This window comes from Gekko japonicus, unplaced genomic scaffold (assembly GCF_001447785.1).
Source record: "Gekko japonicus isolate JY-2015 unplaced genomic scaffold, Gekko_japonicus_V1.1 scaffold403, whole genome shotgun sequence".
Lineage (NCBI taxonomy): Eukaryota > Metazoa > Chordata > Lepidosauria > Squamata > Gekkonidae > Gekko > Gekko japonicus.
Genome location: NW_015175368.1, coordinates 618610 through 636523, shown reverse-complemented (window position 1 = coordinate 636523; position 17914 = coordinate 618610).

Below are 17914 nucleotides of genomic sequence, written 5' to 3'. Positions count from 1 at the left end.
GTTGTAAAGACAGACAGGCAGATAAACGTTGGCTGATGGTTGCCAACTCCAGGTTCGAACTCCAGGACATAGGGTTGCCAACTCCAGGTTGGAAACTTCCAGGATATTTTAGGGATGAAGCCTGCTGAGGGTGGGGTCTGAGGAGGAGGCGGAAGAGGGGGACCTCAGACAGATACAATGCCATACTGCCCACACTCCAGACAAGCTGTTGCCAGTCTCCAGGTGACAGCTGGAGAGCTCTTAAAGCTTTGGTGCTCATTCAAACTGTTGCAATTTATCGACAGAGTAGTGTTTCGGAAAATCTTTAGGAATTGTTTGGTGCATTTACGATGGGGCTCCTGGGGAACTATTGTTGCCAATCTTGGCCCAGCAGCCATCAAACCATTCTCTTCAACCCCCTGCTGTGCAGCTGACTTTCCCCTAGGGTTGCCAATCTCCAGGTGGGACCTGGAGATCTCCCACTGTTACAATTGATCTCCAGATGACAGAGATCAGTTCCCCTGGAGAAAATGGCTGCTTTGGAGGGTAGACCCTATGACATTATACCTGCTTCCGCCCCCCCCCGCCCAATGCTGCCCTGTACAGAATCCACCCCCCAAAACTCCAGGAGGTACTTTACTTCCTTCCAGCCTATGCATTCATTACAAATCACATCTTTCTAGATCTCGTTGTATTGCTTTCACAATGGGCTTTACTGCTAGTAAATAAACAAACAAACAGTAAGAGTTGTGCAACAGTGGAATCAGATGCCTAGGGAGGTGGTGAGCTTCCCTTCACTGGCAGTCTTTAAGCAGTGGCTGGACAAACACTTGCCAAGGTTGCTCTAGGCTGATCCTGCATTGAGGAGGGGGTTGGACTAGATGGCCTATATGGCCCTTCCAACTCTGATTCTATGAGTGTTTCAAATGTAGTTGATTGTAGCTTAGACCATCCAGACATTTGGACTAAAATTTAGACAAATCATGTGGGAGGTTTGAAAATCTGTGCACAAGTCTTTTCACTTCTCATGCAATTGCTGCCATGACTGTCAACCACAACAGTCCTAGGTTAAAATCAACTATAATTTTTGTACTTAATTTTGAGATCACAGTATACCAGTACTGACTTAAAGCTTAAGCTATATATTTGAATTATTCTTTATGAATGATTTCTTTAGGGATGAATAAGTATCTCCATTCTTTTGAAAGGGAACTTTGAGTACTTTTGTGAAGTGAAAACTTATTTCTGCCATTCATATCTATTTTTGCAGAACTAAGTTAGGGAAAAGCTTACAGTAACTTTCTCAGAGGCAGACTGTTGAAAGTCAATTTCCGGGTCAACTTGAACTTAGTCTGTGGTGTTCCCATCTAATTTACTCTATTACATGTATGTCCAGCTTGCCAATTCAGACCTGTGTTCCATTCTTATTTGACACTTCATTTTTTCCCCTTCTTCAACAAATTTATCAAGTTAGGGAGAAAAACCCTGAAGCTATTGGATAAGCTATAGGTTCAGCTACTTTCTCTTGAATCATCCGTACTTTGTCATTTTCTGCCCATGACTTCATACCCTCTTCACCATTTATCTTCCTGAAAGATTATGTTATCACCTTATAATTATAACTTTGCTATAATTATGTTACAGATTATTCAGGTTTTTTCTATGATAAGGATAAATTTGCATTATTTCAGGCATGAACACAGAATATGCCATGATGATAGCCAAGATTAAATCATGATAATAAACAAGGACCAAAGCTAAGTATTCCAAGTTGCACACAGCAAAAATTGTACTAGCATTGCAATCCAAGAGAACAATTCCATTTGCCTGAAGAAATAAGAGTAAATAATCATCCTGCACTGATAACGTTATTACAGTCAACCACAATAAATGCTCTGAAAACATGCTCCTTTTTTGCAACTTAATTTTGAATGTATGCAAGGTATCTGTTCATTAGATTTAAATTCAACTTTTCAACCATAAGATCGCCAAAGAAACTTATATTTTAAAAATACAATATTAACACCACCCCTTCCCAATTCATATGCTTCTCTTAGGTTTTCCTTGCTCAAAAGCCAGTCGAATTCGACTGTAGGGGGCAGTGCTCATCTCCATTTCCAGAGCTGTCCAAGACGTCTCCGTGGTTATGTGGCCAGCATGACTAGATGCCGAAGCAGTACCTATTTATCTACTTGCAGTTTCTTGCTTTCGAACTGCTAGGTTACTTGGATATTAATTCCATCGGTGGCTTTGGGATGGATAATTGCTTATATGATGCACATTCTAGCCCCTTGCTCTCAGGACTAAAGATCTTAATGTCCTCAGAGGCAACTCTGCCTCACCATCACTATCAATGAAATCTAATATGGCATAATTTACAATATTTATAAGCAGCAGCACTTTATGTTTGGTCACATTATGAGAAAACAAGAGTCATTGATATAATGCTAGGAAAAGTTAGGCAGCAGGAAAAGAGGAAGACCCAAAATAGATTGACATAATCAAGGAAGTCACAGTCCTCAATTTGTAAGACCTGACCAAGATTGTTAACAGGGATGGGCATGAACCAGCTCACAAACTAAAGTTCAAGATTAATTTTTTTTGGGGGGGGGGTTGTGCTTTGTGAAGTCAAGTTTGTTGCTGATCAACTGACACAAACTTTCCATGAACTTTCAAGCTGTTTGTGGAAGTGCATGCTGGTTCATGAATGGATACTTTTTCAGACAGACTGTCTCTACCTAATCAAATGTTTACAAACCTTTAAAGCAACAACTTTGAGGGTGTGTAGAGGATCGTCTTTGGGAGGTCCCTTGTGAGTTTGGTGAAAGAAGTCATTTTGACAGGTACAGGTTTAAGAGATTCAGAAGGGTATAGAACAGAACAGGTAGAGACACCAAAGTCACAGGGCATCTCTGGCTGATTCCCCTCTACTGGCCCTCCAAGTTTGGTGAGAATTGGATTTACAGAGTCTGAGTTACAGTCCCCCAAAGAAGGTTACCCCAGGAAAGTGCTTTCTGCAGAAATGACTTCACAAAGCACTTTCCTAGGGGCACATTCTTTGGTGGGGGGCATAACTCAGACTCCATAAATCCAATCCTCACCAAACTTGGAGGACAGATACAGGAATGTCAGCCAGAGATGCCCTGTGACTTTGGTGTCTCTAGCATGCTAGGGGGCTGTTCAGTAGTTTTAGTTAATGAGCTAAAAGTTTGTGGCAGTCCATGGTTCATGAATGGGGCACACCATGAGCCACGAAACGAATCACATTTTCCCAGTTTGTGCCCATTCCTAGATGTTAATAATAGGACGTTTGGGGGATATTAATTCATAGGGTTGCCATAAGTCAGAAATTACTTGGTGGCACTTAACACACCCACACCACTTTAGGATTAATCCTTAATATGAATAAAACTACTCCAGAGTCTGAGTAGATGACAGAACATAAGAAAATTCAAGACTAGTATTAAAAATAAAAGTGGAAGCTGAGTCTTACTTTTAGAATGTGAGTTACCTGTTGCTGATATATAAAGACATTGTTCTCTCTAAACATTTTGCTTAAAAATTTAGGCAGATTTTTTTTTGCTTATTTTCTTATCTAGGCACTGTCTTTAAAAAAATCTGTCTTTTTTTGAATGGTGATAAAATCCTTAAGGATTCAAAAGATCTAAGGAGAGCAGAGTACATGAAAAGAACCAAAATCATGGTGCAGTAGTTAAGAGTAGTGGATTATGAATGGGGTGATGAAGGTTCAAGATGCTGCTTGCCATGAAACTTACATTGCAAAGTTACAACACCCTTAGAAGGGTGTAACTTTGCTTAAGAGTGCACTGTCAGTGACTTTGGGTCAGTCGTTTACTTTCAGTCTTGTCTACAGAGTTATTGTGAGGATAAAATAGAGGAGAGGAAAATAATGTCTACCACTCCTGAGACAAAGCACAGGGTCAAGCACTAAATAAATAAATCTAAAAAGGTTTGTTTTCATGGAGCTGTGCAGAAATGCAAAAGGGTTCAGCACAGCAATAATCATTTTCCCCATACCCAAGATAAAGAGGAATCACAGAAATGTGCTTAAATTAGATTTACTTAAGGCGGATCTCCATCATAAAATTCTTCTGAAATTCTCCTGTCTACCAGTCCTTTTGGAATCCCCATTCTGGCTTCAAACTCCTGTTAGTGCAACTGTTGGCTTTATCCTGCCCTGCAAAAAAACTGTGTTAAGAGATATTAAGTTTCACCTCCTCCTGCAATATGGGACCAAAGCAACTAGCATTTGATAGATCTGTACCGGCCCAATAGGAGCTGGGTTTGGAAATCTCTCTTCATCATTAGATGCTTCAGGGTGTACACATCAGTTGACCCTACATACATGCTAGCAGCATGAATTATTCCTGCAGTGCCTAGTTGTTTAAAGACCAATTTTTAATAATGCAAGCCTTCACTGTGAAAAAGGTTTCCTCCTAATTCTAACATGAAGGAAGCCTAGACAACCAGTGAGTACCACATTACTCATTAACAGTGAGTCTGAAGCAGTAGAAAAGTCTGTAAACTGGAGATGAGTATGCTTAGAGTTGACAGGTCCTCCCTGACCACCAGTAGGGGATAGAGTTGCCAAATCCAGGTTAGGAAACTGTTGGAGATTTGAGAGTGGAGCCTGGAGAGGACAGGGACCTCAGTAGGGTACAATGCCATAGCCTCCACCCTCCAAAGCATCCATTTTTTCCAGGGGAACTGATCTCTGTAGTCTGGAAATAAGATATAATTCCAGGGGATCCCCAGGTCCCACCTGGAGCCTGGCATCCCTACCCTTTCCCCCTAGCCTCATATAGTCAGGGTTTCATGGAGTCTCATTTCTACATTCCCTGAAAGCAGTGTGTGTGGGCAAATCCCCACAGAGCTCCATGAGAATCATTCTATGAGCCAATTTTTAATGCGCTAACATGTACCTATACTCTTTTTTTCTAATGAAAGAAGTACCCTACATTGGGTGATAGTTGCTATAAGGAAAGGGGACATGAACTCTTAGAAGAGGCCCTTTCCTTGGTGCATAAGGGGAGTGGTGGTGCAGGCGGTAAAACGCCTGCTATAACATCAGGGAATAGCCATTACGGCTGTTCGAGACCCACCGCGGCCGGGGTGAGCTCCCGGCCCTAGTCCCAGCTCCCGCCCACCCAGCAGTTCGAAAGCAGTAAATATGGCAAGTAGATAAATGGGTACCTGCCCTTAGGTGGCAGGGGCACCCTCCTCTATGTGAGGTGTGTGGTGGAGGCATCGGTGGCGGCGGCGGAGTGGCGAGGCGGCAAAGTGGTGAAGCAGCGGAGCAGCAGCAAGGTTGGCGAGGCAAGCCCTGGTGGCCAGTGAGCACAACACCGAGTGGTGGAACCCGATGGAGGCGGAGGCGTAGTCATGGAAGGCGTGGTGACATGCAGCTCAGGCGCGGTGGAGCCGGAAATGGACGTTAGCCGGGGCTGTAGCTGTCACGAACCACGCACCAGAACGAGACCGCCAGAGGAAGCCACCAGACTGGAAGACCTACTCCTGACACCAGAGACAGAGCCTCGACACCTGAAGACCACCTGGAAGAAGGAGCCGGAAGCTGGAAAACAGCAAGCCCTGCTACTTGGGTGCCAGTAGGCAGCCCCGTCCCTGTGTACTATGTGGCCTTAGATAAGGAGTTGGTATTTGAACCTGTATGTAAACTGCTCAGAGACCCTTTGGGGTCAGAGCGGTATATAAATTGAAGGAATAAATAAATAAATAAATAAATAAATAAGCAAGCATATATCCTCTTGCACCAAGGATAAACCTCAGGGAAGTGGATTGTTGTAGGGGCCAATGTTCCCTCTAAGCTGTGGAGTCCTGTGAGCAAAAATTCTACTCTGTGAGCTACTGGCATGAAATTTGTGAGCAAGCAATTTGGCTACTGCATAAATTAGTTGGCTCTGGAGTCATCCTTCCTGAGCGAAGACAAAAATCTGTGAGCTGGAGGCTGAAAAACAGTGAGCTAGCTCACACTAACTCAGCTTAGAGGGAACACTGGTAGGGGCATATTCTAACATTAGACATGTGGACAACTGGGCTTGTGATGGGCACGTGGAGTGCATAATGAATTGCTTGCCCAGTGCAAAGGCTGCAGACATCACCAGTTGTTGAGATAGGTGGATAGTAATAGAGAACAGTCAGTGGTTATGGTGAATGTTGGAACCAATAATGTGGAGAAGTGTGGTCATGAGGTCCTAAAAGCCAAATTTAAGTTTCTGGGTAGGAGACTTAAATCCATGACCTCTGAGGTAGCTTTTTCTGAAATGCTAACTGTTCCATGCACAAGGCCAGCTAGAAAGGCACATGGATTTTCAATATGTGGATGACACAATGGTTAGAATGGATAAAAGAAAGTACTTCTTCACCCAAAGAGTGATTAACACATGGAATTCACTACCACAGGAAGTGGTGGTGGCTACAAGCATGGATGGCTTCAAAAGGGAATTAGATAAGCATATGGAGCAGAGGTCCATCAGTGGCTATTAGCCACAAGGTATAAATAGGGACTCTGGGGCAAGTGATGCTCTGTCTTCTTGGTGCTTGGGGGGGTCAACAGTGGGAGGGCTTCTGCGAGTGTAGTCCGGTACGGAATGATGAGCGGGCATGTTTCGGAACGCTCTGAACTGCCCACTCCCTCTCGGCTTTTTTGGTGACTCCTGGGACTACAGAGGGCACCGCCCAACCTCCTGGGGGGAGGTAGGGTGGCGGGGGCTTGATGTGGCCACTCGTGCATACGGCAAATGCATGGGTGTTACCGTATTTGCCCTGAAGCAGGAGCGGAGAAGGGAAGCAGACATGGACGCCATGTTCTGCACTAGTCGCGGCCAGCTTTTTTTTTTAATTATATGGATACACAAGCAGTAACATGAAGAATGCAAAGAATACAAAGTGAGTACATTACAAGTCTATTACAAGGAACAGAACTTTTCTTAAACCCCAGTGTAAGTGCCCAGAAAATAGAGGAGAAGCGGCCAAAAAAAGAAAACAGGCCAAATATTGGATTTAAGGTTTATTGCCGGGGAAAAATAACTTTGCTGGCGAGGAATTACATGGTGCTGGTAGAAGTGCTAAGCTTTTACTGTAAATTAACTGGATCCTTTGAGTGGAATTAAACGAAAAGAAGCTACACAGCTAAGCAAGAAAATGGCGTCTGCAGAGAGTAACGAAGGGGAGGAGATTGATGAGGATGTAGCAGTTGGAGAACTTACGATGGAGCAGTTTTGGAAAATATTGGAGGAAGGAATACGTAAAGGGATGGAACAAGCATGGGAGAATATATTTGGAAAGACACAGAACTTGCATTTGGACATAGAAAATGGAGATAAATTTGAACGGGATGGACAGAACATTGGGGAAGAACAGGAGATGTATCAGGAAAGGAGTGTACCTGAGACCCCACCCCCATTGATGGCAAATGTGCAAAATGACTATAAGCAGAGCACTAGCCATAAGGACTTAATAAAATTCTATTACTTAAAGAAAAAGAGGATAAAGAAAGGGAAAAAGGAGCAAAAAGAACAAAAGAAGGGGGGAAAGTGTGGCATGATGAGATTTAACAACACTCACAAGTTTGTGAAAACATCATGGCTGAAAAAGAGAGAGGAGAGTGTAAAAAAAGAAGCATGTACATACAAACAATATAGTCATCTGGAAAGGATTGTAAAAAAGAAAAGACTATTAATTTCAAGGGGAAAAATCAAGCTATATGAATTATTGTTTCTTAGGGGGGAAAACCAAGTTATTTGGCAAATTATATGAATTATTGTTTTTTATGAGGGAAAATTAAGTTATGTGATTAAAGGATGAAATGTTTTTGGAACTTTAGGTGTTTGTTTTGAAGGGAAAAGTGGGGTCATAATAATATATTTGTTAGAAAGAAATAGCCAAATGAAGTAATTTTATGGTTGTTTCTTTTCCTTTGATGTATTATGGGAAATTTATTTATTATTATTATTTGTATGTATATATATATAGGACTGTTCAATATTTATATTGTGTATTTTGAGGTAATAATTTGTTCATTTAGATGTGAAGAAACAGGTTTAAAACAGTATTATTTTATAAGAAACAGGACTAAATAATACTATGAAATAGCAAGGAAATTTAATACTGCTTGAGGAAAGAAAAAATGTTGGTGAAGGTGTTATGGAGAAGAGAGCATATGCTAAGTAATTAATTACATTTCTCAAAGGTGAATAACCATGATTATAGTTGAAAAATATTAATGGAATATATTGTTGGGTGGATAAAGGTGTATTGAAAGAGGATGAGAAAGTTATTAGGTGCTAAATAAGAGTATATGACTTAAATTGCTATGGTTGAGGGTAAGGAAATAGGGAAATAGAAAATAAGGAAAAGAAACAACGAAATGGTTGGTAAGCAAATAGGCTTATAGTTCTTGTGAAATAAAATGTCCTTACTAGATAAAGGTTAAGCAGATGAGCTTGAGGTCAAAGATTAAATTAGGTCAAAGATTAAATTAAATTAATTGGTAAAGGAAGTAAAAATTTGGCCTTGACAATAATAACTCCTACGTTAGATAGAACAGGAAACAGATGTACTTGGTAGCAACGTGCAGATACAATAGAATATCATCTTTGAGCAAATGGGAAAATGTATATTGATTAAAATGTAAAAACTTGCCTAGAAAGAGAAAACAAATATTAACTTTTTTGAATTATTACTTGTAAAAGAAAATGCTTAAAATAAAAATGTGTTTAAGTTGAGATATATAGATACGTTGGAAAGAATAGATCTGTGAAAATTCTTAACTGTAATAGTGAGAAATGTATATGTTATTGCTTTGACTATGTACTTGTGGTGTTTAGGTGATGGGTATTTCACATGTTTAAAAACCTAATAAATATACTTTAAAAAAACAGTGGGAGGGCTTCTGGTGTCCTGGCCCCACTGGTGGACTTCCTGATGGCACCTGGTATTTTTGGCCACTGTGTGACAGAGTGTTGGACTGGATGAGCCTTTGGCCTGATCCAACATTGGCGTCCCTTATGTTCTTATGTTAGAGAAGATTTGTTAGGCACTGTGGAACATTTTAGGACAAACTGGGCCTATACAAAAGGGATGGGCTCCACTGGAACTAGGATGTAACCAGACTGCTGGCACATAGCTCACAAAAAAGGTGGCAGAGCATCTTTTAAAGTGAATCCAGGTGGGAAGCCAACAGAATTTGAAAAGATTCTGCTTTAAGCAGATTTGTCCTAAATGGCAAAGGGAAAAATGCTTCTTATTGCCCAAATGGAGATGGGATGAATAAAGAAAGTAAGGATAAAGTAAAGCAGGATAGATAATCAAGAGGCCAAAGGGCCCAAGAGAAGACTAGAGAAAGAGGCAGTATGGGGGTATATCCCTGGATATAAACTCCATAGGAATGACAGGGAAAGGCATACAGGAGAGGGTGTGGCTATGTCCATCAAGGAGAATATCAATAGAAAATTTAGAAGGGGCTGACTTCCACACAGAATTGCTGTGGGTGAAACTACAAGGCCCAAAAGGTAATTTAGTACTGGGGATGTGCTGTTGGCCCCCTGACAAAATTCTCAGGGTGATCTTGAGAGACAGAGAATGAAATCAGTGAAGAATCCACACAAGAAGTAGTTGTAACAATGAGTGACATTACCCCTACATTGACTGGATAAATGTATGTGCTGGTCATGCAAAGTTTCTAGATACCTGTTTCTGAATGGATGTTTTCAGGAGGGGGAGATGTGGCACTTGGGCAAATAGTGGTGCTCAGGAAGTTCTAGAACTTAGATGAATTGCAAACTAACAAATCACCAGGACTAGATAGTATCCATGCTAGAGTTCTTAATGAACTCAACTGTGAAATTGCTGATCTTCTAACTAAGATATATAATATGTCCCTAAGATCAGCCTCTGTACCAGAGGACTGGAGGGTGGCCCAATTTTAAAAAAAGGATTCAGGAGGGGGCTGAGAAATTACAGACCAGTTAGTTAATGTCTGTTCCAGGTAAATTGGTGGAAAGCATTATTATAGATAAAATTGTCAAGTATATAGCCCCACTGAATAAAAACCAATGTGGTTTCTGCAAAGGTAAATTGTGTCTCACTTTTTAGAGTTCTTTGAAAGTGTCAATAAAAATGTGGACAGGAATGAACCTGTAGATAACATTTATTTGGAATCCCAGAAAGATTTTGATAAAGTCTCTCAGCAAAGACTCCTGAGCAAACTTCAGAGCAATGGGAAGTGGGCTAAAAAAACAGGAAGCAAAGAGAAGGAATAAATAGTTCACTAAGAACATAAGAGAAGCCATGTTGGATGAGGCCAATGGCCCATCCAGTCCAACACTCTGTGTCACACACTGCCCCAAAAGCAGGTTCCATCAGGAGGTCCACCAGTGAGGCCGAACTCCAGAGCTTTCTCACTGTTGCACCCCCCCCAAGCACCAAGAATACAGAGCATCACTGCCCCAGACATACTGTTTCATCTATACCTTGTGGCTAATAGCCACTGATGGACCTCTGCTCCATATGTTTATCCAGTCCCCCTCTTGAAGTTGTCCATGCTTGTAGCCCACCACTTCCTGCAGCAGTGAATTTTACATGTTAATTACTCTTGGGTTAAGAAAAGTTCCTTTTATCTATTCTAAGCCTACTGCTCATTAATTTCATCAAGTGCCCATGAGTTCTTGTATTGTGAGAAAGGGAGGAAAATGCTTCATTCATTTACTTCTCTATCCCATGCAAAAAAAAAAAAATTAAACCTTTGTCATGTCACCCCCTCGGTCATCATTTCTCCAAGCTCAAGAGCCCCAACCTCTTTAACCTTTCTTCACAGGGAAAGTGTTCTTTCCCCTTAATCATTTTAGTTGCCTTTTCCTGTACTATAATATCTTTTTTGAGGTGTGGTAACCAGAACTGTACACAGATTTCAAATGAGGCCTCACCATCAATTCATTAAGGGGCATTATGATAACTGGTTGATTTGTTTTAAATTCCCTTCCTAATAACCTCCAGCATATCATTTGACTTTTTTATTGCCATCACACACTGAGTTGATATTTTCAGTGAGTTATCTACCATGTCTCCAAGTCCTCTCTCCTGTTCTGTCTCTGCCAGTTCAGACCCCATCAATATGTATTTATAGTTAGGATTTTTGGCTCCAATGTGCATTACTTTGCATTTGCCCACATTGAACATCATTTGCCATGTTGATGCCCATTTGCCCAGCCTTGACAGATCCTTTTGGTGCGCCTCACATTCTTCCCTGGTTCTCATCACCCTGAACAACTTAGTGTTATCGCAAACTTAACCACTTCACTGCTTACTCCCAACTCAAAATCACTAATGGACAAGTTAAAAAGCACCAGATTTAGTACTGAGCCTTGCAGTACCCCACTGCTTATCCCCCTCCACTGTGAAAACTGTCCATTTATACTCACTCACTGTGACCTGTTAATTAGCCAGTTTTTAATCCACAAGAGGACTTGTCCTCTTATCTTGACTACTGAGTTTACTTAGGAGCCTTTGATGAGGAACTTTATCAAAAGCTTTCTGGAAGTCTAGGTAAATAACATCTATTGGGTCACCCTTGTCCACATGTTCTTTCACCACCACAAAGAACTCTAAAAGATAGTGAGAAAAGATCTTCCCTTACAGAATCCCTGCATTGTCTACCAGCCTATCTAGACCACATGTAATGTCCACTACCTTCACACCAGGCAGGCAAGTAACCATGCAATCAGTACACATGTTTGCCACCTATCAAATTACCAACTACCAAGATCCCCCCCTTCCCTGCCAAGGGATGAATCCTTGATGTGAAGGAATACCTGCTCACCAACTGTAGAAGGGGTCCCTTTTGAGGGAACATTCCCCCTTTCATCAGCATGGTGCCCTGTTTCCCCATGACCTTCATGCTCCTTGACAGTGGCAGGGCTGCCATTCTCAGAGACATCTAACAAGACCCCGAGAGTCTTATGCTTCTCCAGTTCAGTCACCTTGGCCTCAAGGGTGTGAACTCATTCTCTGACTTCTGTCCAGTTGGTAGATAGTCATACACTTTACACTCAGTACAATACACTGGATAGCCCCCATCCCCATGCTGGCATTCTACCTTCATAATTAGTCCCCCCCCCTTTATCCTTCTTTTTAGAAATTTCCTATTTATGTGGATTTGTTTGTGGAAAGTCTGCTTATCTTATTAGGTACATGGAGAACTACTGCCCTGGCTTCTTTACCCTGCTGCTAAACTCACAGGTCTGCTAAACTCACCTGTTTATTCCCTCATTCCAGACACTGTCACTGAAGTAGGCCTACTTCCTCACAGAGTTGGAGCCTTCTTGTAGGAACCCTACATAAATAGCTTGGGCCAAAACTCTACTCCCCACTAGTGCCAATCACACTGATTGGGATCTAACCAATAAAGGAGGATGAGTGAGTTAGCCTATGGCTGATTAACAATATGTTGTGCTGAAAGGCAGATACTCAAACCTCCTTTCCTTCTGAGGCTGCCTTTTACTTCAAATGCTAATTTAATTGCAAATGTTAATTTAGCTCTTCTAGGTGGATTAAAGGGGACTAGCTAAATAGCCTCAGCAGTTACAAGAGGTATGTAACTGCTTGTTTTCTTGTGTGGCGGAAAACTCCTTCTTTAAAGAATGTGAGAATTAGCTTAAACTTTTAGCTTTAGTTTAACTGTTAGCTGTATTTAAACACTATCTGTTCATTTTGTTGTTTTCTGTTACAGAAACCTGCCTAAGGTTGTGAACTCACTATCCCTAGTCTCTGGTATTACTTTAATCTATAGATTTAAGAAGTTTCAAAGTGATATTGGAGTTTAAACTAGCCCTGTGCCCTCAGTTTTAATCCTTGTCCTTTGTTTGATTCTCTGTTTAACCCTTGCTGTACTGCAGTAAATCTAGCCAAGAACCAAGAACCTCTGATCCTGTTTAGAACCTCTGATTCTGTTTAGAGCTAAAATTAACCACAACTAAGTAGTTTGAACAGCTACAACACTGAGAGATTACACAATGTTAGTACCTAAAGGTATTTTTAAAAATATTTGTCCTCCATTCTATTGGAAAGAACTAAAATTAGAATTAAAATTAGCTACATGTGAATGATGTGTGCAGTTAGAACACTGAGGTTACACATTATTTGTATCTAAAGATACTTTTAACTATTTGCCCTCCTTACAATCAAGACAATGTTCAAACATGGTATGCAATGAGTATACAAACTATACACAATATACAGATATAACATGATGCATAACATTCCCGTGATACTGCCCTTAGTAAAAATAGACATACCTTTCAGATATAGCTCACAATCTCAAACTAACAGCATAAAACTCTTCAAATTTCTAAATCCATTCACTATGAATAGTTCTCTCATATCTCATGTAATTGATGAAACCTTCAATTGGTTGCAGTTTCCCAGGTATATGCAATGAACACTCTGAAAGCTATACTTCAGTAAAAATATTATGCTGTTACTAAAAAGCTGAACACCAAACATAGTCCACATCCAAGACAATATAAAAAATGAACATTCAGACATAACTATTCAAATCCATATTTTGATTTAAATCCCATGGTGAAACAAAGTTCAACTTAAAAATCCATGTCGCTTCCTGTTGAAGTAAGACCTTATTAACATCCATCAAAGTGTAGTTACAATTGACATGTTTAAATATTACAAAAAATCTCAGCATATCCACATCATGGTTCATTTGTATAAAATGTTCAACAAGAGAAGCATCAGCCACCTTATTTTGAATATGAGATCTGTGTTCAAGAATTCTGGACTTTATTGCCCTCATAGTACTCCCTACATAGAAGATCTCCCAGGGACATATTATGACACATAGTTCTTTTTGTGTTGCAATTGCTAAAGCTGTTTCATTTCTAATCCAAGCCCACGTGTAGGTGTGTAAAATTGCTGCAAAACCCCTGGCCTATAGGCCTGGAGGCTCAGACTGTGATTGCTGTTTCGTCCACTGCACAGCCTTGGGATTTACTAATGAGCTTACAAAATGTTGAGGAACATTTTCTATGGACTGCTTTTGATAACACCGTTGATAGTTGAGCTGGTTTCCATGGACCGTGTTTGAAAATATTGCTGATTAAGTGGGGCCGTGAGAGTTATCTTTTTTAAAAAATATTTTTATTTAATTTTTAGAAATAATAGACACACACGTAAACACAAAGACAAAAACAAACATAAACATTAACATAAACATTGTTTCCTGTATACAGTGATACAACTAGTTCTAGACAATATTGCAACTGAGCACACTTTTTAAAAATAAAGACCTTCTTTTAAGATTTAACTAAATATATTCCAATTAACCTTCACAATTTAAAGTCAACATTTTTTGATAAGGTTCTCACAACGTCTAAGATGGTCATTAACCACTAAATATCCTTTTTCATTACTCTAAAGAATACCTATCCATATATTTTCAACATCCTTTGTCAATATCTTATTGTAACTACTATTATATACTTGTTTTCCCAAATAAATATCCACCAGTGGCATGAATTTACTACAATATATAAACAGCTTAGCTTCCCACCTAATTACTCACCCCTTTCTGCCATATTCCCTTTTAATCATTATTTATTCCAGCAGGTTATGAAATGCATATCACTAAAATCTTCACTTGTATAAATTTAAAATGGGAAGTTGACTCTTTATCAAAATTAATTTCCCTCCCCTTCTCTATAATTCTATATCTAGCTTTCCATCTCAGTAACGTAATATCTAATTTTCAGTTTTCAATGCCCTAACACCATTTATTCAATATCACATTATAACAGAAGCTCTGAATTCATAATTCCAATTAAACATAAATCAGCAAAATTAATCTTTCATCCTTCCAATAACTTGATTTCTTCTCCTTAAAATTTATAGCTTACATTTTTATACAAATACCAATTTTATTTTATATGTGTGTGAATTAACTTTAAAACTTCTAAACTTCCCCCTCTGTATTTCAGCCATGCTATTTCCAGTAATTTATTTACAAATAATCTAGTAAATACTTCATACATACAACATAACAAAAACAACAGAAACAAACAAAAAAAACACCCCAAAAACCCATGATTCCATTTTTCCAACAAGCATAGCATTTAACTCTTCGTCAAGGTTAATAATTTCCCCCCTTCTCTATAAGTCTATATCTAGTTTTCCTTCTCTATAACACAATATCTAACTTTTCACAATTTCAGTGCCTTAATACCATATCTCATTATAACAGAAGTCCTAAGTTCATAATTCCAGTAAAACTTAGATCAACCGAAATAATCTTTCATTCTTCAAATAACTTAATTTTTTCCTGAAAATTTGTAGCTTACATTTTTGTATCAAAGAGTCCCAATGTCTTCTTTCTTTCTCTCTGTGTGTATTAATTTCTATGCTCCCCCCTCTGTGTCTCAGCCATATTATATCCAGTCTTATATTTTCCATCTTAAACTTCCAGGCACGCTGTTTTCGCTTCTCCCTCCCCCCTTCTCTCTTCTTTGCTAGAACTTCTCTGCTTATTCATTTTTATTAAGTCTGTCTTAATAAACGACCTCATTGTCTCCTTTTCCACTCCTATACTGGAGAGGGGCTGATTGGTGTGGCAAACTTGTTCCTCCTTAACACTCTGTTCAGGCTGTATCAGTTCTTCCTTAATTTCATTATCCGGTTGTATACTCTGTCGTTTTTCAGTTATATTCGCACAAGCCTCTTCAAACCTTTTTTGTATTCCCTTCTGTATTCCATCTCTCAGTAACTTCAGAAACTGCTCAACAGTGAATTCTCCCACAAGCATGTTATCCTGCAGCTCATCCTCCTCAGTTCCCTCTGCAAGCACCATTTTTGTTGTCAAATAACGTAACTCTTGCTTTGGAGCTTTTAAACACCTTCTAAGACTTTTAATCACCATTTAGGATATTGGCAGTCCCTATCAATGAAGTTTTTGACACCGTAATCAAAAAGAGAAGACATCAATCTTTCCCACATTCCTTGTCTGGCCGCTAATTGCCTCTATCTTGGGCAGACCAACTCGGAGTAACTTTATCTTAAAGTCCGAAATCTTGGCTATGATTAGAGTTAGAAATATGCATGTTCACAGTCCCAATGTTGCTGTATACATTCAAAATCAAAAAAGCAATAAAGTTAAAACAGAGGTCGCTGTTAGGCAAGGCCCCCTGCAACTCATCCCCCCTCCAGGAGAAGAGCAGGGCCCACCCAAGATAAGGGGGGCTCCAAAAGAGCAGAGGAGGAGTGGACAGCTCTGGAGCGATCCGAAAGCTGCTCAGTGTCACAGCGCCATTACCAGAAACTCATTGGTCTCACCATGAGAGTTATCTTATTCTACTTAGGCCCCTGCCACACGCAGGGGAAAAGGCGCTTGAAGGCGCGGCTTTTAAAAGCCGCGCCAATGTTGACACGGTGCGGCGGGATCTCACGGATCCCCCGGCCGCGCCGCCTTTTCTCCCCGGCGCGATCAAACGCCGGGGAGAAAACACGCCCTACCCGGGGGCCGGCCGAACTGCGCATGTCCGGGCATGCGCAGTTCGGATCCGGGCCGGGGTTGAGCCGGCGCAGGGAAGCGGCGGCGATCAAACGCCCCGGTTGCCGCGCCGCTTCCCTTTAAACCACCTAGATAGGTGGTTTAGTTTGGCGCGGCTTATCCCGGGAAAGGGACAGTTCGGCCACGGAAGCAAGACGCTTCCCAGATGTGGTGGTGTGATCACGCCGGTTTGATCCGGCCCCGAACTGTCCCGCTCCCGGACCAAATAGCCGCGTGTGAACGGGACCTTATTAATAAACACACATTGTATATTTGGTTATGAATTTATCTTTATTAGTTGTTGGCACACTCCTTACTTTTGGAATAGAACTAAAATTAGAATTAAAATTAGCTATACCTGACTGGTTTGAGCAGCTACAACTCTGAGAAGTCACACAATGTTGGTACCTAAAGGTATTTTTTTAACTATTTGCCCTTGTTACTATTGGAACAGAACTAAACTTAGTAGTTTGAGCAGCTATAACCAAACTAAAATTAGTACTAGACCATCCCTCAATGGAGGGATGTGAACAGCGGATTGGGACTGGAGCTTTTCAACTTGTTCATAAATGTCCTGGAGTTGGGGGTGAGTAGTGAGGTGGCCAAGTTTCAGGTTGACACCAAATTATTTAGAATGGTTAAAACAAAGCAGATTATGAACAACTCCAGAAGGATCTCTCCAAACTGGGGGAAGGGGCATTTAAATTGCAAATGAGATTTAATGTGCACAAGTTTAAAGTGATGCATATTAGGACAAAAAATCCCAGCTTCACATATACACTGATGGACTGTGAGCTGACAAAAAGAAAGAATGGGATCTTGGATAGTCTGATGAAAACATCCCCTCAGTGTGCAGCTGCTGTGAAAAAAGGCAAATTCCATGCTGGGCATAAGTAGAACAGGAAAATAAAATAAAACAGCCACTAACAATATCTACATCTGTACCAGGTCAGGCAACTAGCCAATTTCCTGTCTCACCCCAATTTAGCAACAGTGAACCATGCAATGGTCACCTCCAGACTGGACTACTGTAACTCACTCTACACAAGGCTACCATTGAGACTGACACAGAAATTTCAACTGGTTCAGAACGTGGCGATGCGAGTTCTCAATAGAACTCCAGTTAGAGCCCCCATTCAACCACTACTCCACCAGCTGCACTGACTTCAGATTGAATATTGGCTCAAGTCCAAGATGTTGGTTTTAACCTTTAAAGCCCTACACAGACTGGGACCTGCATACTTTCAGGACTGCCTCTCCTGGTATATCCCCCCAAGAGCATTACGCTCACAAAACAAAGACCTACTGATAGTTCCTGGGCCAAGAAATGTTCTATTAGCCTCAACC